Source organism: Lonchura striata, chromosome 2, assembly GCF_046129695.1.
Source record: "Lonchura striata isolate bLonStr1 chromosome 2, bLonStr1.mat, whole genome shotgun sequence".
Lineage (NCBI taxonomy): Eukaryota > Metazoa > Chordata > Aves > Passeriformes > Estrildidae > Lonchura > Lonchura striata.
The window spans coordinates 13,999,275-14,022,268 of record NC_134604.1 but is presented as its reverse complement, the minus strand read 5'-3'; the positions used below and the strand labels follow the sequence as shown (position 1 = coordinate 14,022,268).

The 22,994-nt window shown below is 39.9% G+C and overlaps 1 protein-coding gene across 4 annotated transcripts in view; it reads right to left on the bottom strand.

Annotated features, from left to right (window-relative positions):
* The window catches only part of HTR1F (5-hydroxytryptamine receptor 1F), a 103,755-nt gene that overhangs the window by 9,398 nt on the left and 71,363 nt on the right, over positions 1 to 22,994 (bottom strand). Inside the window, exon 3 of one of the 4 annotated variants that reach the window (XM_021541340.3) lies at positions 1,570 to 1,707. The exons of the other annotated variants lie outside the window; for them this stretch is intronic. The gene's annotated coding sequence lies outside the window, so the exon portion shown is untranslated. The remainder of the gene's footprint in view (positions 1 to 1,569; positions 1,708 to 22,994) is intronic. 4 annotated transcript variants of the gene reach the window in all.

Here is a 22,994-nt window from a genome sequence, read left to right as displayed (position 1 = left end):
CAGTGTAGTCCCAGACTGCCTGTCAAGCCTGCCGGGAGGATCCCTCCCCTGCTTGTTGTCATCTTATCTGTAGCAACCACTGCATCTGCTTATGTGGAGGAATGTGATGTTCAGAGGGTAATTATGCATTCCTTGCTGCTTCTAACGTTGAAGTAAAGGGTTTGGCTTTCTGTCTCCTTTTGGAAAATTAGTCACTTGCCTGTGTTTGCTCTTTATTTCATGTCCCTCTGCCATCTGTTTTAATCTAGCTGAGGGGTGTGGGGGGGAGGGAAGGAGGAGCAGCAAGAACACAGGATGATGGACTTGCTTATATAACACGACTCCCCAGTCCAGCTTCAGTTACTTGGGTGGTCACAGAGTGAACCTGTTATGATTTGATCATTTTTGGCTGAAGAAAGAGAAAATTTAATTCCCCTATTCATAGCTCTCCAGAAGAGATGACAGTGATTTGTTTCTTCTTTAGATGAAGGGATTTGGTTTCCTCTCTTATTTGAGGCTGGTCTGAGCCCCTAGTCCAGATCTCTCAGGATAATGGCCTGGCTAGTTGTCTGTGTGTTGTATATGTTGTGGAAGAGTCCCAGAGGATCAGGTGCTGGACCATAGTGCCCATAGGAGCTGCTTCCTGCCATCTTTTCTGCTGGTGATGCTCATAGTTGTTTAAATAAACAAATATATGTGAAAAAAAGTGTTTGAGCACCCCATCCCCCAGTGTGAGCTCCACACTGCCCAGAATGGCACATTCATGATGGCAAGTGTTCTGTAAAGACAAAATCCCTTGTAACCCTGCGGCCACCACCCTGTCATTAGAGACACATATCCCCTTGGACTTGGGGCTGGGATCTGAACTTGAACCCTCCATAACATAAGTGGGCCACTCACTTCCCATCCCTACTCTTTGGCATTCATCCTTCGTTTAGTTTGGTTCTAACATGCCTGAAATGTTCCATTCAACCAAAAACTTTCTGTATTAAGAAAAAGTTAACAATTTTTACTTTAGTCCTGTTGAAGAAAAAGCAAGGTTCCTGTCTGTTTTTACTTGAAGGTTTTTTTTTCCTTTATTTTTTTGATTGGTAGTGAATCAAAGAAGTGACTAATTACCTATTTTTTATCTGATTTGTACAACTACTTTCTTACTAGGCAGGAGTGACTTGTTTTCATTGATATCAAGTAAATTGGAACAGGGAGCTGAAAATGCAGAATGGCTTTGCTTGTGTTCTAAAAAAACTGCCTTTTCGGGTAAGGGCTTGAAACCTGTCGGAATCACAAGGCAGTGCTGGAGGAAGGAGGTTTAGAGGCAGTTTTAGTTTGCTTGAACAGTCATAAAATGCAGCCTTGTTTCTCCCACTTCCCACTTGTCCTTATGCTTTGAGGCCATGTGTTCTTTGACAGCCCTCTGAAAACACTTGTGTGTGCAGCTGCAAGTCCCAAACCTCTTTCACTGACAGACCTTCCTCTGAAACTCTTTTGCAAGAAGGAAGTTCAGTAGCAAAACAATATTTTCAAATGTGTGCCTGGAAAAGATCTCTATTTCAATCTATAAGGTAAGAAAACATAATTTTCAGACTATACCCTGGTGCAACAGTTGGGGAATTATTTTTCTGCTGTGTGATCACCAGAACAGCTTTGAGGGAGATTTGCTCTCAGGAGAGTTTGCTGGAAGTGGAGTGAAGGCGACAGGTCCCTGTGCTCCTCATCTGCAGCAGGATTCTGTGTGACACAAGAACAGCACAAGTCTGTGGCTGATCACTTATGGTTAGGAGAGATGGCAAAATTAACTTAATCTTTAATCTCATCTCTGACTAGTTTTTGGAGACTGATGCTATATTATATAATGTTTGTCTTAATGCATATTTCCCAGTGTCTTTCTCTGTACTTCTTCTCTCTGTGTCATTTGTCTTTGTTCTAGTCCTCATCTGATCATCTTGGAGACTGAAGGTCGTTTCCCCTTGATCTTATTATCCACATGGCATAGGATAATCCTATCAGATGCAAACTCTGCATTGAGTTTGCCCTGAATAGCACTTCTCTAACATTTCCTTTATTGGGACTAACTGAGACAATTCAGGCTATTTCTCCTGAATGATGTGGATGTAGCCCTGGCCAAGAAGTACTTCAAGCACAACAAACAGAACAGTCCTTAAAGCTGATGATTTTGGAATAGGGAGGGATATTAAGAGCATCAGCCTTTTATAGGAAGCAGAACTCAAGATGCTTGGGTTTTTTTTGCCCAGACTACATGGGAAAGAGGAAGAGAAAAACTGCCAGAAAAGCAGGAAGAATTTGTGGAAAGCTTTCTCAGAGTGATGCGTTCAGGGCAGAGGATTTTGTTGTGGAGGAATGTTTGGTTTTTTTTCTTTCAGACAATGCTTTTCTGCTAGAGGATGCCAGGCTGCCTTGCCTTGATGACTTTGTACTCTTAGGTTGGGGGCTGTGTTTCTAAAATTCAGATTCTGTGCCTTCAAACTTAGATCTATACTAACCAGGGTGTGATTTTTGCTATACTCTGCACTCAGGGGTGCCAAAGTGCTGGTGATACAATACAGAGAACTGTTCTTGTACCTGCTTTCTCCTGCATGGAGGCAGAGCATTAATGTGGGTAGGTAACTGATCAGACTTTCCATGAGCACCACAGGATAACCAGGAAGTCCTCATTTGCTACTTTCATGTGCTTTTCCTGTTGTGTGGAGTTTTTGTTGATGGAGGTTTTTTTCTGTTTGTTTGTTTGGTTCTAATTGTATTTTTTTTAGGGATTTAAATCCTAGCATTGACACAACTGGATATTTTAGCCAGAAGAATTATGTTCACACAGTGAATTGGCATAAGTGCTAATGGCAGAAACCCCATTAGTTACAGGGCTGTTTAAACCATCTGTGTCTTGAGATCTGGGATGCAGCTATGCTGGCAAAATTTTCTAGTGTAGATTGGGCTTTAGCTTTCCTCCTTTTCACATTTCCAACTACTCTGCAGCTCTTGAGCATGCTTTTCTCTTTACTTCAGTTTCTTATTGCACTGCAATGTGACTCTCTTTAAAAGCAGCAGCATTTAAGCAGGGTAAGTCCCAGCCTGTATGAAATCAAGTGTGTGATAAGGGGAGTTGTAGAGATGGGGAGAGTACATCACGTGCAAGACTTGTGAGGAGCACTTGAGGAAGTGGAATGGCTTGGAAGGAGGGCTGCTGGAGGAACCCGTTTAGTGTTTGCATGTGTCTGTATCCCACACTGGTGCTGAATTGCATTGAAATGATACAAATACAGCAACTTCCTTGAAGACCTAAGATGCATCAAGCAGCACTTCCATGTGGTGCAGTGGAGGTCAGGGTGTGGGGTTTCTGAGATTTCTGGCAGGTTTTCCGGGCTCAGTGTGTGTCTGCAGCAGGGAGCATGAGAGGAAGGCAAACTGGAGCAGATGCCACCAGCCCAGACTGGCAGCTGGTCTGGAAATGACTTGTGCATAGTCAGGACTGGGAGCCCAGCAAAATCTCCCAAGATCCTATTTTGGCAGAAAATGTTTGTCTCTGTGGTCAGCTGCTATCAAAGCTTGCTGAAGAATTCCTGAAAATGTTCAGCCTTGGGTGTATTTTTAGGGGTACAACACTTTCCAGAAAGCTTATAGCAGCAGGACAGTGTCAAAAGTGTCCAAACACAGAAACAAGGATTTATCTTTCTTAGGAAGTTTCCTGGATGTGCCTCGTCTCTTGTTGTAGGTGCTGTGATTACTAAATCAGCTCTTAGGCTCTGTGATGCTTTGTGAACTCATTTTCATTTCTGATAGGAAAATAATAGACTGTCACACACAACTTTTTTCCTCTGCATAATTCAGATGTAGTTGTGACACTTGACACACAGCACAGATGACTGTGAATGGCTCCTTAAAATTTAAACAGATGATTCAGAATTAATTATGAAAAACAATCTTATAGTTGTCCCTCATAGGAATTATAGTTCTCTTATAGGAATTCAGTACAGATGATCATTATCTAAGATCACCCAGCTCCAGCTGACCCCCCAAAATTTCTCATTGATAAAGCAACTAAAGAATCTTGAATGACAGACTAAGGAAATATTTTAAAGCTTTTGGTTTTCTTGTTGTTGATATTTTTTCCTTTGAGATTCTATCGATGTTGGCTTTCTAAGATCTTTTAAAACATAACTTTGTGACTATGAAAGCTTTCAGCACTGTGTAGAAGTTTAGGTACAACTTTGTCCTAGGCATTCTTGTAGGCAGCACTTGAGTTCTTTGTTTCCTGAGTAAGAAAAAACTATGCAGATTCAAAAGAAAGTTGTGCAAATCTAACTTTTAGATTTAGATTGTAATTATAACATAAAGAGGAAATAATTCTAGAAGTAGATTTCTTATTATGTTGTATGCTGTGAAAATTATATCTTTGTTGTTATATGAGAAGAATCTTTCTTTGAAAACCTGGTGCACGCTTGCAATATATTTCAATATATTTCACAATGACTGTTAAAAAACCTGTTTGACTATACTTGCACATGATAACATAAAATATTAGTTTGGTTGTGAAAAGAAGCATTAAGCAGACTATGTCTGATTGTCCAAATCCATAGAATGCACATCAGTGCTCTGAACTGCTGCAGGAGAATTCAGAACATCTCCAGTGGATTCTCAGCAATTGCAGGCTTTCTGTGGCCCCTGTCGTTTCTGAAAGAGATCAAGATTGCAAGATGTGCTTTCACATAATAACATGGTAAAAAGCAAGAGTAAAGGACCAGAGCCAAATGGTTAAATGCTGATCTTCAGAGACTGGAAGAGGCCTGGAAAAATCAAAGGTGAGCCCTTGCTTCTGCATGATCTGCCTTGTTTGTTATGTATGGGAACAATGTCGTGCTTAGCGCTGCTGGAAATGCTGAATTCCTTTCCCTGGGTTGCTTACAGTCCAGCTGTCACATTGAGAAGCTGGAGGATTTCTCTATGGACTAGAGCATGAAAAACTGTTTTTCTACCAGGAGATTGGAAAAGACCAAATTATAACTTTAAAGCTCTCTACTCAAAAATGTTTTTTTCAATTTTAACCTCTGAAGTTACTGAAATTTATGGAAAAAGTATTTTAACATTTTAACACCAATATACTGTTGACAAGCAATGAGAACTGTAGTACAGGTTCTCACATTGTTTGCCCTTGTGTAGGTACACATGTGTATATTGCATCATATTTTTCCCCATAATTTTTGTGTTTTCTATTTTAAGAAGTCATCATTGAAAACTACATTTCCTTAGTGTTCAAAATGCTTCTTTGCTCTTTGAAGCTGAAGAATGTTATAATGTTAACTCTTCTGGAAAGGAGCAATGAACAAATTCAGGCAAGTGCCCACTTCTGTATAATACCTTGGGGTTTTTTTCCTCATTTCAAGTTTTGCCATTTTCAGCCACTAAATGCTGACATTACATTCTGTGATTCTTTTTCCTCTTTGCTTCTGTATTGATATCTTTTGGATGTGACTAGTTCATATATCCCAATTAATCCCCCTCCTAGTCCAAAGTGTTAGAGGCTTTCTTAAAAAGACACAGGTGGTTATATATGCGTAAATCAGGAGGATGCTCTCTCTAATCAGTTGAGCTGAGTATCTAAGGCTTCAAGTAAGACTGAAGAGAAATAGCCAGATCACCAGCTGTTGGAACAGGAAAAATGGATGTAGTTGCTAGCATCTGTAGAAATTATATGTATTTTTATATGGAAGCTCCATCTGTTTGTACTTGTTTAGCTTTGGGATTTGAGGTTGAAAAGTTCCAACACGATTAGCTGCAGTTCCTGGCTCTGCTGTTACTTGACCTCTACTGCAAGTTTATTATCCTTTATTATCCTGATAATTCAGATGGATTTTTTTTAGACCCAAGCAAGCAGTCACAGTATTTTCTACCTGCAAAGAGTTTATTTGAGTTTCTTTGTTCTCTCTGTTTCTGATAATGCCTCCCAATGAAAAAAAAAAAAAAAACAAAACAACCAAACCAAAACAAAACCCCAAAAAACAACTAATTAGGTGCTAATTTAGGCCATGCAGCAAACTTTATCCTAAAATCTTAGAATCGGCTGTGTGGGAAATAACATTGCATTATACACATACACATTTTGTTTTGATTACTGCAGTATGACCTGGTTGACTCTCAATATTCTCTATTCCCTAGATAATAGGCAGCACTGCATGGAAGAAAACTGCAAAGATATAACCATTCATTCATCAACTATTCTAAGTCCAAATTCAAATTTTAATTTGGAAAAAAACCCTATAACAAATAGCACTTTCAGAAACTTTCAGAAAATTTGTGATTTGAGGTAGTGTTGTTGGAAGTAAAAATGCAATGTGCTGAAGTCCTTGCTTTCCTGTTATTTTCAGCTAGTAGTGGAAAAAATTCTGCAGACATTTAAATACCATAAAGGTTTCTCTTATCTCAGGTGGAGATAAGATATTTTGTGGAAAGTAGGTGCAGAGGAGCACTGAAGAAAGAAGCAAGACCCCCCCCAAGTCTAAGAAAAAACCAACCAAATTGAAAATAACAAAAACAACCACAACAAACCAAACCCCAAAAATAAAATTTGACTATGTCTTATAACCATCAAACACAGCACAGGATCATTAGATTAACCTTTTGTTATGATGAAAAGCATTGCTGTAAGATGTTTTTCAGCTGTATTTAATGGGATCAGTAGGTTTATGCTCCTTATTACATTGAAACGGATAAAGATTTTAATTTAGATAAATGGGCACCTGACATGGTCTGTTGTTGTGGGTTTTCTTTTTTATATAACTGCTGCTTTTATGTTGGCTTCTGACTTCTGTGATGATTAACAGATAATTACTTTTCCTGTAGTGAGCAATGCTGAATTTGGGTGGCAAGAAGGAATTATGTTCTTTGCAGCAGAATGGTGTAGCCGGTGTTCATGTGGGTCATCCTGGATAAAAGCAGCTGCATCTGCCCAACTCAGAGAACTTGGCCACCCTTTTTGGTTTGCCTCTGCTCAATTTAGAGAACTGTGTCAAAAAACTCTTCAGGCCTGTGAAGCAAATAAATCTGTTTAAATGCTAGAGGTTGTTATTCAGTTGGGAGAAGTTGATATCAGTGCCAAAACTGTTTTGGAAAGGTCCCTGTTGGATGTCAGAGCAGGACAATACAAACCAAGCAAACTGGCCCCTTTCTGCCTCCCTGAACTGATTTCTTTCTTCTTTACCAGGGCACCCCTTTGCCACCTTGGCATCCACCCTGCATGCCCAGGTCCCATGTGCCCTGCAGTGTCCAGCAGTTGGTGCCAAGCAGGGTGGTGGGATCCCTGCTGTTGCTTTTGACTGCTAAGAAATCATGCTTAATGATGTACTAGGAGAGCTTGTGAGTGAATGACTTGAGTGTGTAAAATGGATAATCCAGCACTTGTGCTTCTTAAATATATTGAAAACTGTCAGCTCTGCAGATGGCCCTGTGATGGAAAGATTGAATTAAGGTGTAAAATGCATTTAGGCTAGAAAGTTTCCATAATCTGTTGTTCTTCCTTCAGTCTGAGTGCAGGATCTTTTAATCACATCTATTTAATCTCATCCAAGGTTGCTCAGATGCCATGGTGTGGAGTGCCATAGTGACCCCCAGAAAGTTATGCTTCAGAACCACTCGAAAATAACAATGCTTAGTATCTACAGGTTTCAGCATGGTCAAATGGTTGCACATGTTACCTGCTCGAGGTAACCTTTTCAAAGACAAGTGATGATGAGAAGTTTGGGTCTCTGAAAGAGTGAATGGCTGAAGCCTCAGGGAGCTGCTATCAGCGACACTGTGCTCAGGGGTACAGCAGGTCCTTCTTCTCTCATCTCCTTCTGTTTGCATAGTGAAATGCAGCAAAAAGGGGGCTTTCTCATCAGATGCTTTGAACGCAAGACAATTATTTATTAATTGCTTTAATTAATTGCAATAATTCCTTTATGGCTGGAGAACATAGATTCATTCTAGCTGGGGCTCCTTGCCCTGTGCTGCTGATGGTCTCATACACGTTTTTCTGTGACTGGCTGAACAATTGCCAGATCAAGGCTTAGGGTCTGTAAATTTTGATAGGTTTTAAGATAAGAACTGTTCGTTTGTTACTTAATAATGTAGTTTTTCAGCCTAATATGATTAAAAATCTTTAACTGCTATCATAGTTTTTATGGAATACCCAGAAGAAGGATATTGAGGTGCCTTCAAATTACAAGAAGTTGGTGTCATTGTGACTCTTTTGCTCACATGTAAGAGTAGGGAAAAGGTGCTTTTGACCTTTTCTTCAACTGCTGGGAGTGTGCTTTCTTGAGTTTTTGTGTGGGTGGGAAGTATGCCTAAGAAGGAAGCTGGGTTGCGTCAGTGACAGCATTGTGGTAACAGAAGCCTTCAGAATAATTGCTGAGACATCTGTTTAGGAAATTGGTGGCAGGGGGCTCTTCATTTGCTTGATTCTATGGCACAACAAAGTTATTTTCCAATGTGGAACTGAAGGAAGTATTTGGATTTTTGACTGCCACTGTATGAGAGATTCATAAGAACAATAATAACAGCAGTTACTTCTTCAGGCTTCTTCATCTCCATGTGTTGGCTGCATTGCAGGTTGCTAATAAAAGTGGTGTTATAGATTGCAGTGGCTTATATGTGGGAATAGGTATTTTTATATTCTCAGTTCACCCTGGATGATGTTTACTGCATTTGCACTTTTAAAAGCAGTTATGTAACATCAGCAAAAGGTGTGTCAGAGGAAAGGCAATTGACTTTGAAAAGTTTTCATAAGCTGTGTTATTAAGTATTTATCTGTGTGGTCTCAGAGCAGGTAGTCTGAAAAGTAACTGCCTTTAAGAATGTCACAAATGCTGCTTGGGACTGCAGGGAGAGCACTATTTGGACCATTTATCTATCAAAATAAGAAACTGATGAGCACAGGAACTTTCTTCTGACTTCAGTAAAAATGTCAGTCGGAGTAGTTCTTGCCATTTCAAGCCTTTGCTTTCATTTAAAATTCTACTGCCATTTGATCAGAACATTAAAGTCTTGCTCAAATTCTGTGTCCTGTTCAATCAGGATATTTTTTTATTCCTATATGCCTGCTACAGATTCTAGAGAACTAACAATCCATTTGGTAGGGAGTGAGGAGTCCACATGCCTTCTTCTGAATGTGGTTTTGTGTGGTTAGAAATTATATTATATTGGCTATAAAGAAGCTTTTAGTGCCAATTCTGTAGTCATATATAGGAGAGTTTTTGAAAAGACACAAACCATACTGCCTATATTTATTGACTTTAGACAAAAGTCATAGATTCAGCTACTTGCTTTTCCTGAAGCTCTGTTTATGACCAGAGAAAAGCTCATAAAGATATCCTGTTCTCCATGAAACTGGATAAAAAACCTCATCCATCAATTTCTTGAGAAGCTCTTTTAACGTCTTGGTGACTTCCTGCGTACCTTTAAAGAACAATTCATCTTGCATTGATATTTAAATCAAATTAGTCTCAACCTTAGGAAATACTATAGCTAAATATCTAAAATTGAAGTGATTTAAAGGGATTAAATGTGGTTAAATACTATTTTCCTATTCTGCTGTATTACAAAGCGTATGTTAGGGACTGTATTTGTTTAATTGTATTTTTAATATTTAGGCTTAATGGTGCACCTGTTTCTCTAGGCTCTACTGCAATTTTCCTACTTGGACATTAGGAGTTAATAAAATAAACCTTCTCTATCAAGGAGACGTAACCCTTCCTTCAGCACATAGAACTATGACACTAATAATGACTGGCAATAAAAAATTCACATACATTAAATTTAATTACCCATTTTTTGTCTTTGGACATTTGGATTCCCAACAACACATGGCACTAAAATTGTTTTTTGGGTTTCTTTATTTTATTAATCATGTAGATATTTGATAATATTAGCAGTAGAGTGTCTGTGAGTAGGGAGAGAAGTTGAATATTTCCTGGCCTCCCATTTCCTTGCTCATCTACTAGAAACAGACACTAGTGTAGTTAAAGACAAGAATTTTACCTTTTCGCTTTAGCTGCAAAGAAGTGTAAAAAATGGATGACTTAATGCCCCAGGAGGGGTGGAATAAGTACTTCCCTTTTGCTCTAGTGGCAAAAATGTCTTGAAGTAAAGTTGAGCTCAGTCCCATTTCATAGAGCTTTTAGAATATCTTTCCATGCAATTTGACCACATGCTCCCATTTGGCTGCCTTTCCCATTCCATACCCCTTGGCAGCAGCGATCGCATTTTCCCTTCCAATCTCTGCACAGTCTGCAAGTAGTCTGAGCCATGAGCACTGTCCATTAGTTCTGCAGCAGAGAACCCAGCAGCAAATCCTTCCTGATGCATCTCCTGGGGAGAAGATTTGCTTCTTGGGTCCACTGCTTCTGATCTGTCAGGTAGAAATCCAGCCTAAGCACACTGAAAGGTTACAAAGGACTTTGTGAGCTCTTGCTTGAACTTCATGGGGTGATTTATTAAGCCTGGAGAGCCATTTGGAAATGTAATGAGTGTCTAGGATGCTGAAAAGCTGTCTGAGACCAGGAGCCTACCATTGAGAATGGCATACTGGTTTCAGAAGCATTTGCATTTATAAGGTTTTTTACCTTGTAGTGATTATGGTTTCACCCAGGTCTGGTAGTGTAGGAGGGTTTTTGAAGGTGCAAGCTGGAATCTAGTGTGCAAGTACTTTGCACCAGTCCTTGGGAGCCTTGATGGATGCAAAGGGTCAGCTGAAATCAAATGCTGATTGAGCCTGTTAATTGATCCATCACAATACCCCTGCCAAAAGGTGCCTCCTTCTAGAAGAAGCCATCCAAGTGCCTTAAACATCTAAAGCACGTGGCAAATCAACATGTTCATGACTTGCATAAGGCTGCAGTAATTTTCTTAGTTGCTAGGGAAAGAGAGCTGAGTATAAATAAATTAAAGACAATTTAGCTGGTCAGCAGCTGTAAACATCTCTCCAAGTAAAGCCTAAATTCTTTAACTAAGTACTTTTTGGTGTGCTTCAGCATAACAAGAGAGAAGGAGGCTCTTGGGTTTTCTTCTAGCCAGGGCAGAGCTACAGGTGGAAGATCTCTTACATAAAAAGGTGCAGCTCAAGGATGTATCAAGGAAAGAAAATTTTTGTAGAATTTCTTTCCAAGTCTTATATTCTCTAGTAAGAAAATATTTTTTTCCAAGAAAATGTGGCTGAAAATAACTCTGGCATAATAATAACTGGCTTCGAAGGGCAACAGTCTCCTCATTTTCAAATTAACTTGGTACTTAACTTGAAAGTTTATCCCTTCTGCATTTCACATGGTGAAGTTAAACTGTGGCACATATTTGATTCCATGGCTATTGGCAAGAGCTATTGTTTGGAAGCAGCGGGACTGAAAAAGACACTTTTCTGCCAGTGATGGCAGATGACCCACCTCCAGATGAGGCATCAGCAGTGTTGTTCCCAAGGTAGATTATCCTTGCCACAAAGGGGTCAGTCCTTAGTGTACTTGGCACCTCAAGAAGCAAAGCAAGCAGCAAAGTTCAGGAAGGAAAGTTGTATCTTCGTAGGCTGTCTTCAAGCACATTTTACATTGTCAGCTTCCTCTCTTAGGCAGAGATTTTCCTCCATGCTTTACACTGGGTGATCATGTGTTTCTTAGCAGAAGCAACATGAAGCATTAAAAGTAATAGCATATTTTTTTCTGTTGGAGAAAGGTATCCATAAGCCTAAGCTCCTGGTAGTGGAGAAAGATCCACAGCTGATGTTTATTCTGTGGTACCTTGCCTGAGTGTATGGACAAAATAAAACCTGTCTTTGCACTGGACATGGGGACTGGGAAAGTGAGATAGCTCCCAAAGTGACCTCTTTGTTCACTCTGAGAAACTGCCATTTATAAGCTGGAGAGGAATGATCCTATTATAAATCCCAAAGGGACAAACTTCAGGGATCACCCTGTCTCCTTGTCAGTGCTGGTCAAAAGGATGAAATGCAGTCACTCAGGAGGTGTGTGGGAGTGACAGCTGCCTCAGGCACCTCTAGCATGGCTGGAGGTGGTGTTTGTCTTCCCGTTGCTCCTTCATCTGTGAACTGCGGCTTGAAAACCCCATAAGGAAGCTCAGAGAAGCTTTTCTCCCAGGAGGGCCTTTCTGCTGTGTTCAAAATTTAAAAAGTACCCTGCTGGAGCATTAGAGAGCAAGTTGGAAGTAAATTACGACAAATCAATTAGCTACAAGTGTTGCTCAGAGAGTGTTTTAGATTGAAATAGGCACCTAAGAGCATGAAGTATTCTGTCAAATCATTGAATATGAGGGTGAGAAATGGAGAAAGTCCATTTTAGTACACATGTTCAGCCACATTAATTAAAGCAAACTGATGATCTTCTGCTGGGAAATGTTGATTTTGTACTCTCAAAAGAAAATCAGCTCTTTAGAGGGAAAACTCTCCAGCAGGTTATTGTGTACAGGCTCCACTTATGACTGTGAGAGATTTCACCACCCGTGTGTCATGCTCTACATTGGGAACATTGGGGGAAAATAACATTTTAAACCAGAAATGGTAGGATTTAAATGACTACATGCAACCATCTAATCCTTAATTGTCACCCTACACAGGGAAGCAGTCATCTCCAGGGCAGAGTTATTCTAAGCCTAAAGTAGCTGTCTCAGTTGAGTCAGGTGAATTATTCCTGGAGGTGCTTATTTCTCCCCACTGACTGTAAAGGGGAAGACTGACTCAGATATAGAAGTGTGCAGTGTGCCCCTCTAGAGCTAAGGGAGATCAACCCTGCCCAGGAGATCAATAGCAGAAAATCTAAAGATAAGATTTCCAAGCAGAACATTTGTCATGTCCAAAGTGATGTTACACTGTGGCCAGAGAACACATGGCATGAAAATTTCAGAGCTGCAGTGGTTCATCAGTGAAGATAACCAACAGAGCAGGGCATGCAAGGAGCATTTTTTAGCATGTTTGTAGTAATGTCAACATTGAGATGACCCTTGCTGGAATATATCCCATTGGAGTTCACCAGCTGTCTTTACACTCTCATAAAAGGCAACTCAGAGGAAAAGCAAGAGAACTTAGGCTTCATCTCATTTCAGCCTGTTTGTATTACTCTGACAAGACAGGTGCTTTCCTGTAATACTTCTGTTATTAAAATTCTCCTTTCCCCTTTCTCTTCTAGCTGGAAAATTGTATATGGTGCCACTTGGATTTTATCTTATTGGCAATAATCAGTTTCTCATAAATGAGAATATGGGAATATAAGATGTGAGGTAATGGCCCAATTTATGGAACTACAGAACATTCAGTGAGTCTTCAACAATGTATTACAGTCTAAATTTACGTATATTTAAAATGTACCATGGACCTAGGGGATGTACTGAGGGCCTGTGTCTAGAACAGCAAAAGCTGGCTATTTCCCTATATTAAACTATAAAAGCACTTCTAATTTCAAGGACATAGAACTGCAAGCTGCTAAATATATGTATTTTTTGAACCAATATGTGTCTCTATAAAGACAATGAATTGTGACTGCCGTCTCATCTTGTGCAAAGAACAATAAGTCTTAGAAGGCAGAAGCTTTAAAGATTGGTACTTAATTAGAAAGTGTCCTAAATGAAAAGTCAGCATTTTAATAAATTTCCTCTTGGATGAAAGAAATGTCTCTCAAAGGAAATTGCAGCAGATGTGTGAGTATTTGGGATCACTGGGGAGACCTTGGCATTTGAAGGCAGAGAACTTGGACTGTGAAGCATTTGCTTGGTAGTTTTGAAGAATGTGTCTGTGTGCAAACACTGTGTGCAATAACATTGAAAAATGTCTATAAACACATAGATATATAGGGGGTTTTATACACACTAGAAAATCCCAAAACAACCCCCTCCAAAACCAGGAATAGGCATCTTTCTGAGTAGCACTGGTGGGTGGGAGGGGAGGTGGTAGCAGAAGTTGTTGTAGGGGTTTGTGAGGAAGCAGAACAGCCTGAAAGGGATAACTGGAGCCAAAGATGGGACCCCTGATTCCCAGGGCTGGAAATCCTGCATAAAATCACCCTTTCCTGCATCCTTCATTGCTGGTGGGACTTCTGAGTGTTTAGTGCATGCCATGGGTCCTTGACAAAGCAAAAGCCCTCAGGGATGGAGGGCAGTGGGAAATCTCCTCCCAGCAGCTGTTCCATGGCCCTCTTGGACACCACAGCTTGGTGTTCCCAGCTTCTGGATTCCAGCCTGCCCTGGGCCAGGTGAGGTGCAGCAAGGAGGTGCCTGTTCCCTCTGCCCTGCTGCTCCCACCTGCTGTGCCCACATCATTTTGGGGAGGTCTGATGGGGCAGGCTCCAAGCCATCCTCCCTGTTTGTGTTTTGGTTACCTCACCCTTTCCACACCAGTACCACTGGGAGTAATTTCCTATAACTCTCACATCCTTCCTCCTAAGTGATCCATGAATAACTTGGAAAAGCTCCTTTGGACCATTATTTAATGTGGCAGTTGTGAGTGATGCTGCTGTGGGAAGCTGGTACACAATGTCTTGCACTTTCTTTATGACCCAGCTCATCCAGTATGCTGGTGCTTGCAATGGGTTTCAAGGGATTTTGATGCTTAATCTGTGTTTGAAGTCATGTTTGTTCCTAGCATTTTTTTGTAATTGAACGATTACAGAAAGTCACTTTTGGTAAATGTAGGCTGCTAGACTGTCTTCTTGGTAGTTTCAGATCACTTGATACTATTTTTCTTAAATCAATGTAAAATTTATTAATTCAAACAATGGCCTGTATGAGTTTATTCCTCAGTTCAGACAGAAGTATTTTATAAACTCCTCTGCAGGAAATGTCCAATTGAGTTGTTAAAATTTCTTGCCAGGTGCAAAATTACATTAACTGTTTTACCAGCATAACAGGGGATTGTTGAAGAAACATCTGTTCTGAAAAGCTTATCAAATTTTTACTCCCTCATCATCAGATTAGTTTGCTGTCTTGTTCATTCAGTTGTGTTGCCTGACAATTTACTGCAGTTTTCCGGTCATTTCTTTGACCTAGAGTTTGGGATTTAAAAGTTATAAGTACTAGGCTAGTAGGAAGTATTGGTTTAGTAGGAGAGATAAAAGTATTTCCTCCATCGTAGCACTTTTGATAATATTGGTAAACAGAAGACTTTTTTTTCATTATCAAGTAATACAATGAATGTTTCTATATGGTAAGAGTCCTCAAATTGCTCCACACATCCTCAAGTTGCTGCATTGCAATGACAACTTTGTATTGTGGGGAAGGAGAACTTTGGGAGTTACTTTGCGGTTATTTTGTGTTTAGAATGGATGGCTGGCAGGGATTTCTAAAACCTGTGCACCCAGAAATGAGGAAGTTTCACATTTCACAGTATTACTGCCCACTTTGCTGTACCTGAGCAGCAGCCTCTGCTTGGCCTTTCTCAAACTGGTTAGTTCCTCCAAAATGCTCCCAGAATTGCCTGCCCTCCGGAGCCAACAATTAAGTGGGTGCTCTCAACCAACACTGGAATATTGATGTTAATTTTCCTTACTTTATAGATATATTTATATAAATATAGGAATATATATATCTATATATAATCTTGTCATATGAACTTTCTGTGAATTCCCTACTGGTTTTGAGAATTACAGGATGATGAAGGCCCTCTCCAGACATAATTTTCCTTAGAGAACAGTCCAGTCCTCTAGAAATCCATCTAGGATATTACAATGCAGTGCAGATGAGCAACAGTTTCTGCAATAATCATGTTAGTTCTGCAATAATGGTATTGGTTCATTAATAGAATATCAATTCTCTGATTATCTTATTCTCTCTATTTCAAATCCCATAAACCTCATTTGTACAAGAAAGCTGATTAGCACAATGCTGCAGCATGAAGCTGTAACAGCACAATAAATGTGTTATGCATTTTCTTAGTAATGCCTTTTTTTGGTGATAAATACCTAGCTATTTTTAAAGCAACAATTGCAAGACTTATTGCTTTAATTTTTGTGGGAATTACTAAAGGATGAACAATTTAATTGATTTAATGAATGTAACCTTGCATACAGATAATGCTAAATAATTGGGGAAAGCAAGATTATTTGAAAGATTTTGTGTGTGTGTATACAAAGTAAGTGATCCTTAAGGACAAATAAGGAGAGAAATTTGCTAAGGAAGCATGTTTTACTGGCTTTATGATTTTTTTTAATTTGCTGGACTGATGGTTTAGGCGATCCATTAGGCATCTAATGGAAATGTTTAAACTGACTATTTTTAAATGACATTTTCAGTAGTAAGCCACGTAAGTCAAGTACAAATACAGTATGCAAATAGAGTGTGTTAATAGAGTTCATGTGGTACACAGCAAGTTTGGAAACCCAAACTCCATCCCATGCATGTCTATGTTTAGAGCAGGTCAGTGCAGTGTTTCTAAATCTAAGCGCATTGATACTATTCAGAACTAGAAAAAAAAAGAGAGTGAAATAAGACAGAACTTGCTCATTCTTTGAAAAAATTTGTAGAAGTTCCTTAACAGAAGAAATCACATATCTTGTGCTTTGAACAGAGCACAAAGAAATGTGGGGGTTGTGACTGACAGGTTTCAGTCTTGAAAATGGTAAAAGTTTGAAGATCTTTCAAAAAAAGACTTTGAAAGTAAGAATGGTTGAATCATGCTCTTTGCCTGTCTTTTTCATGATGAGATAACTGCAGAACGAGATGTAGCTGTTTATAGTCCTTTCTAAAGGGGAATGGAGTATATGCACATAATGCTTTAAATATTTCTCTCTCTGGGGATACTAAAGTGTCCATTTTGGGAAGAAACAGAAAAAAAAATTAAAATATAGAATTCTAGGTCTCTTCCTACTTCAGAGAAGCACTTGTTAAAAATAACCATTACATTTCTTCCTCAGAAACTCTAAAACCTGAGCAGCTTTGCCTTGCATTCAGATCACTGCAGTTTCAGCAAGCACAGGTGCAAATATGCAGCACAAAGGCCAGTCTCCCTGGGGATGCTGCTGTCCTGTATTTCCTCTCCAGCCCCTCCTGCTTGTCAGACTTCCCTTCTCACTTCTCAGCAATTTCTTCAGTGTTACATGAGCTGCATTTCAGAGGAGCATTTAGAAGAGCAGAACAAACATGAGTGATGCCTTTCTGGAGGCCTCTGGGGGAATAAAGCTGATGAACCACAGCCTTCCTCCCTCCATGCAGCTGGTGGTAGCAGCCAGCCCAGGGTGCACTAGCTGTGTTTGGCTCTGGCAGAGATAAACTGGACATCCTTGGCAGCCTCATGTCCTTTGACAATGGGGATACTTAAAGTTCTAGCTGGCAGTGCCTTGCTGTGGGTCAGTAGGAGAGGCAGGAATCACAACACAGATCTCTTGGAGCCATCAGCTCAGGTGGGCAAGCAGCCAGAAACTTCTATAGAGCTTGACTGAAGAGTGTTCTCTTTCTATCTTGGCCCTAAAGAGTTGGGAGAATGGAAAGACAAGGTGCTACTGAGAAAATAAGCAATGTAGAAGGTGATGAATGCTTCTTGTTTGTCCGTTTTTTGAAATGTGATGAGACAGTTGCCATAGAAATGCTGTTTTCTGCTTGATACAATGGGTGCCAGTTCCAGGAAGCCATTGACAGCTGTCACAAACAGATTTCCATGAATTTAAATATCTCAGAGTAATGGTAAAGGGAAATAAGTCCTTGTGTTTCCTTATAGATCAGATGCTGTAAGTTCTCGTTTTACTTAGGGGAATATGACTGAGCAGAGCATCAGCTGTTACACATGGTCTGCAAAGTGAATGTAACTGCAGTTTGGTTTTGCTGTAAACAGAGAACAGCATATGTTTTCCAGAAAGAAATGAACTTACATCTTTTAAGATTGTTTTGATAGACCAGAACTTGCAACTATCTTGATTTACACTACCAGACCATAAAGCTACACAAATTAATTTGTTTCAGTAGACTATTTTGGCAGTTTGAAACAACGTACTCCATAAGAATAAAGTGCTCAGTAAGAAACAGTTTTCAGCTGTAAATAGTTTAGGATATCCAAACCATTATGAATACAACTAGTAAGTATATTATGAAAAGACATTTAGCAAGGAAGAGGCTTCTTAGTTGGTTTTGTGGTCAACATTCCTTATCCCAGTGGTGTGCTGAGATACTGCAGGAGGTAACAGCAGCTGGGGAAGAGAACCGAGTATGTAGTATGAACTCCTGGTCTACTTTTTTGGGTTGTCATTTTGTTCTGCAGGCCTCAGTTGAAACCAAACCCCTTTACTCATCAGAGCAGTCAAAGCTGAGCTGCCTCAGGGGAGGAAGAATGAGCTGTGCCAAATAGCCAATGGAAACAGTGTGCAAGAAAATGAAGGCTCTAAAAGTGTTTTGCAGATGAAAGAGGCAATTAATTGATATCTTTAGTAGCTCATGCTATTGACAAAATTTTGGTGGTCAGGTGTTATGCTCGTAAGAACTTGTTGATTTTATTATGAGATGAGAAAGATAAGAAAATTAAATTATTTTATGTAAGCAAATCCCTTTATGGAAGACTAGACTGTGTTACAAATGAAGATAGGGCCAGTTCATTTTTTTTTCCCAGAGCTTTCTGGACTGGAACAGCATGCTTAAACAGCCTTATAGTAATTTAAAAACTCAGACTGACTAAACATTTTTAAATAGACTTGCTGCTTTCCTTTTCTGATAGTTAAATTTGGGTATGCAAAAAGACATGCCTGTAGTAATCACCTTTAAAATTTATCTGTCTAGGTGAATGTGTTAAGTAACCTACAGACAGAGTGCTTACTAAAAACTGCAGTTGGAGGATTGTTACTTTGCTTCTCCAGCACTGCCCTTCTGGTCTAAAGGGGCCTCTCTGGTCCATCATATCTTGAAAATTGAGACTAGGATAGCTGCAGGTTAATTTATTAATTAATGGGAAGACTATGTGAGAGTCTAGGTCAGAGATTTAGTGTTTCCTTTTCCTTTCCATGGACTCTATCCAACACTATATATTGCCAGAATATTCAGAGCTACTCTGATGGGGAAGAAAGAGTTTAGCAGCAAGACAGCACCCAATTCCCCCTCAGGGCACAATGATCTGGCACTTGTCTTGCTCCAAGGCCTCTGTGGATCCAGCAGGTGAGCATCACAACCTTCATCTCAGACTCAGTGCCTTCCCCAGGTCTTGCTGGCAGGGTTTCTGGCTCTGCTCTGCTTGTTATTAATTCTTGCTGTGCAGCAAAGGTGCAAGGAGAACCTGCTCAAATCCTAAGAGGGCAGGGAGAATAGTTAATGATCCCCTGTGCTAGAAGTGACTGAGCATCACTCCATGGGCTACAGATGCTGTACTGGTGAACAAATGACTGGGATCCAAGGGGATTCAAGGTGCAGATCTGTGATTGAGAGCTGTGGTCATCCCTTCTGAAGAGACACGATTGCTCAGCACTTTGTATCTTGAGGAACTTGTTCATTATAGGACAAACTTAATTTGGCACTACTGACTGCCAGGAGCCTGAAGTCACACTGAGGTTTAGTACTCTGTTTCTTGCAGCTACTGTGAACAAATATATGCTGTCTGCTAAAAGCATCATGTACTTGTTCAGCATTAGACTTACAGACAGCTTTGTTCTTGGAGCAGTTATTTTATTCATCATTTGCAAACCTATTTTCTCAACATTAATACTGATTCTGTTCTTGCTTTTCCATCTCTGAGCTGTTGAATATTGTTACTCTTGGCAGGGTTCAAATGCTTGAAATAACCATATTGTCTATCCTGAAGTGGCCTACTGTGAGGCTTCAAATTTAAGGGCTTTTAGAGCTGCAGCTTAATTTACATAATGCTGCTAGCATTTTGAAAGTACTTATTTCAGTTTGTAAACATTTGTGCTTTGATGAATGGCAATCTACTGTCAACAATTCTGCACCTTCTTTCTTCTTCTCTGCTTTCAGAAACAGAGACAGGACAGATTTTACCCACACAGTGTGTGACTTTTTTTCTCTTTAAAAACATATAATTTGTTCCATTCTGTTGAAATGGAGGAAACTTCTGCCACTGGGTGTGTGGATCTGGCAGTAGGACTATCCACCCCTGGACAAAAGAAATGCAACCTCTCTTGAAAGTGCACCACAGCACGAGGCTGTCTCATTTATGTCACTGCCCTTGGGAACCAAACCACTAGAAATAAAAAGGATTTTGCTGAAGAGGTGCTGCAAGCATGTCCTTCCTGCAATTCACAGCCTGTGCTATTGAGATGGAGCTCCAGAAGGATATCTCCCTTCCCATACTGTCCTGAATATTGACACTTAACCTGCTTGGACAAATTTCCCCCTTTATATGCTTGAACCTTTTCTTCTTATGGTGATTTCTCCCCTCCCTAGAGGGAGAGGCAGTAAATCTACAGCAGATTTATGGCTTTCTGTCAGCCGAGGACAGCCTGATACACTGAAACCACTGTGATCTCCTAGAAAACATGGCAGGGTAATCTATTGAGTCTTGTAAAGCACACAGCTGTCTTCTCTTAGAGAGGAGAAGTCTTTTGGCTTGTAAAACCTTTGGAAATTAAGGATAAAGAGCAGAAAAAGTTACCCAATTTCTGTGTTCTGGACAGTCTGGTAGATTTTTAAACTTTTAAAAGTAAATCAGTTACCTTTAGATCTCTGCCTAAGTCACTGGAATGAAAAATATCCAAAAAATACTTACATAATGTTGTAAGATTTCTTATTCTGAACTCATTAAGTCTTGTTTTGTTCTCTAACAACCTATGCCTCCAGTAAGAAATTCGTCCTTTGGGAATGCCACAGACTGTGCAGAGTGCAGGGCACAGTCCCTGAAGTGGATGTGTCTAGGTCTGAATTTACAGAGGCTGATATTCCAGTTGGAGTGGGTGATGTCTCAAAAACCTCAGGTGGGAAGCAGATGCAGTATCACTCTAATGTCTTGGTGATGGGTTTGGAAGGCTCTGGTTACAGCAAGAACATCAGCATTCTGAACTAAATTGCTTGAGTCATACCAGAATGGATCAAGAAAGATTAATTCCTGTCCAAGAATACCTGATAGGTGATGAGGTTTGAAATTTTTATGTATAAAACAAACCCCAGCAAACACAACCAAATCAAGCATCTCCCCTTTCCCTCTTAGCCAGTCCCCTGTCTGCTTTGTATTTTGCTGTAGCTCAAAACCCAACACCATGCATGCTGTGGTGAAAAATGTCACTGATACTACGTGAAGATAATTACTGTTTTCAGTGCTGCTTGGAGCATTTAATTTCATGTTCAATACAAATGAAACAAACTGCTTTCGCAAAATAACTTCACAGTTTCTTCCCTTTGTGTTTCCATGGAGGAAATCTCCATCTCTTTCTGGATTATCTATTCTCTTCAAAGAATACTTTTGCCCTGGCTAAAAGTCTCCATGAGGATTGACCCTGACTTACAGGAATAATGAGTAGGAGAATCTAAGAGAATTCAGTTAGAGATTCTTTACTTTTAAATATCAGAAAATAACAGATCAGGAGGTTGCTTGAGTCTTGGGTAATCTGTTAGTCCACAGATAAAGTGTTTAATGCTATCCATTAAATTAATGATACTTGTGATGAGTGATTACTTGTCCTTTACCATTAAAGGCACAGTGTAGCTACTTGCTGCATGGATTTACAATCTGCCTTGCAAAGGGCAAGCCCCAAAGGGGCTACATTTCAATGAGTTGGAAGAAAAGGAAAAGGACAGGTAGAGGTGCAGCACTTCTGCACCTTTTTCTTTCAAGTGCAGTTCCCTGAGTAAAAGGCCATTTCACTGACCAGTCTCAGGCTGTCCACTGCAGCTGATGGCTCTCAGTCCCAGTTTACCATCTCCTCAAACTGAATCAGTGGTGATTGCAGGCATCTAAAGAATATCTACAGGGAGCAGTGTCTTGTTCTAGAATATTGCTTCAACCTTGAAATATTCTTTTAAAGCACCAACTTTTGATTTTTTTTTTTTTATGGCAATACTAGAAAATTGTAGAGAGTAATGGCAAAGTTGTGACAAAACCTGAAAGGCAACAAAACTGAAATGATAAGTAGGCATATAACTGAGAAAATGGTCTTCTTTCTCCTTTGATGTCATAACAACTCTTTTTTGTAGTTTTGGTAGAAAAGAGATCATGAGAGACTGGCAGATACAAGTCTTCCACCATGGCAAGTGTTTCTAGCACCAGGTAGGGGCTTCATCTATCTGCTGCAAGTTCTGCAGCCCAGATTGTCTATGGCTTATCCTAATTTTAGAGGTAGAAAAGGCACAAGAAGGGAAAAGAGAGCTAACCTGAGTTTTGCTATGAGCAGGGCGAGGTGAACGCTGAATTCTGCCTTAGGGTATGACAAAAAAGAAAATGGAACTTTTTGTGATATTAAGATTGTTAGTTTGTGTTCTTAGGCAATAGATGGCCTGGTAGCTCAATGGTTTATCTATCCTGCATTGGTCTCATGCTGTGCATGCTCTGGTAAACTATTGCTGAGCTTCTGCTCTTGTGCAGGGGCCAGATTTCTGCAAAATTATCATCAAACAACAGCTGTCTGCTGCTTGGGGATCCTGTGTGCTCAGTAAATCTGTAGGTAGACTGTAGAACTTTATTAAGACTTAGGTCTTTGCAATGCCCTTGGTAGTTCATCACTGCTGAGCAGAAATGCAGCCGTGTAATTTAATAAAGGCCAGTTAGGCCTTTCAGAAATAACACCAGTAGTTACACTGATAGATCAAGTGTGGGATCTCTGGATATAAAGCATTGCTGTTCATGGGGTATAAAAATTTATATGGAGGGATCCTGTTGTGAGAGACTTTCCCTCTGTGTTGAAGTAGGTTGGTCGTAACTAGAATTTGATTATCTGCAAGTTTTTGAAGTGAGAAAAGCTGTTTGCATAAAATACAATAATGCCTCCCACCTGACATTTACAGTAGAGACCTTCAGAGGGAAGAAAACAGTATTTTCCCAATTTTTACTACCCATTGTTCATGGTGATATCTTTAGCTACAGGCTTGTCTTGTTAATTGATTGAACTACTTAATGTGCTGAT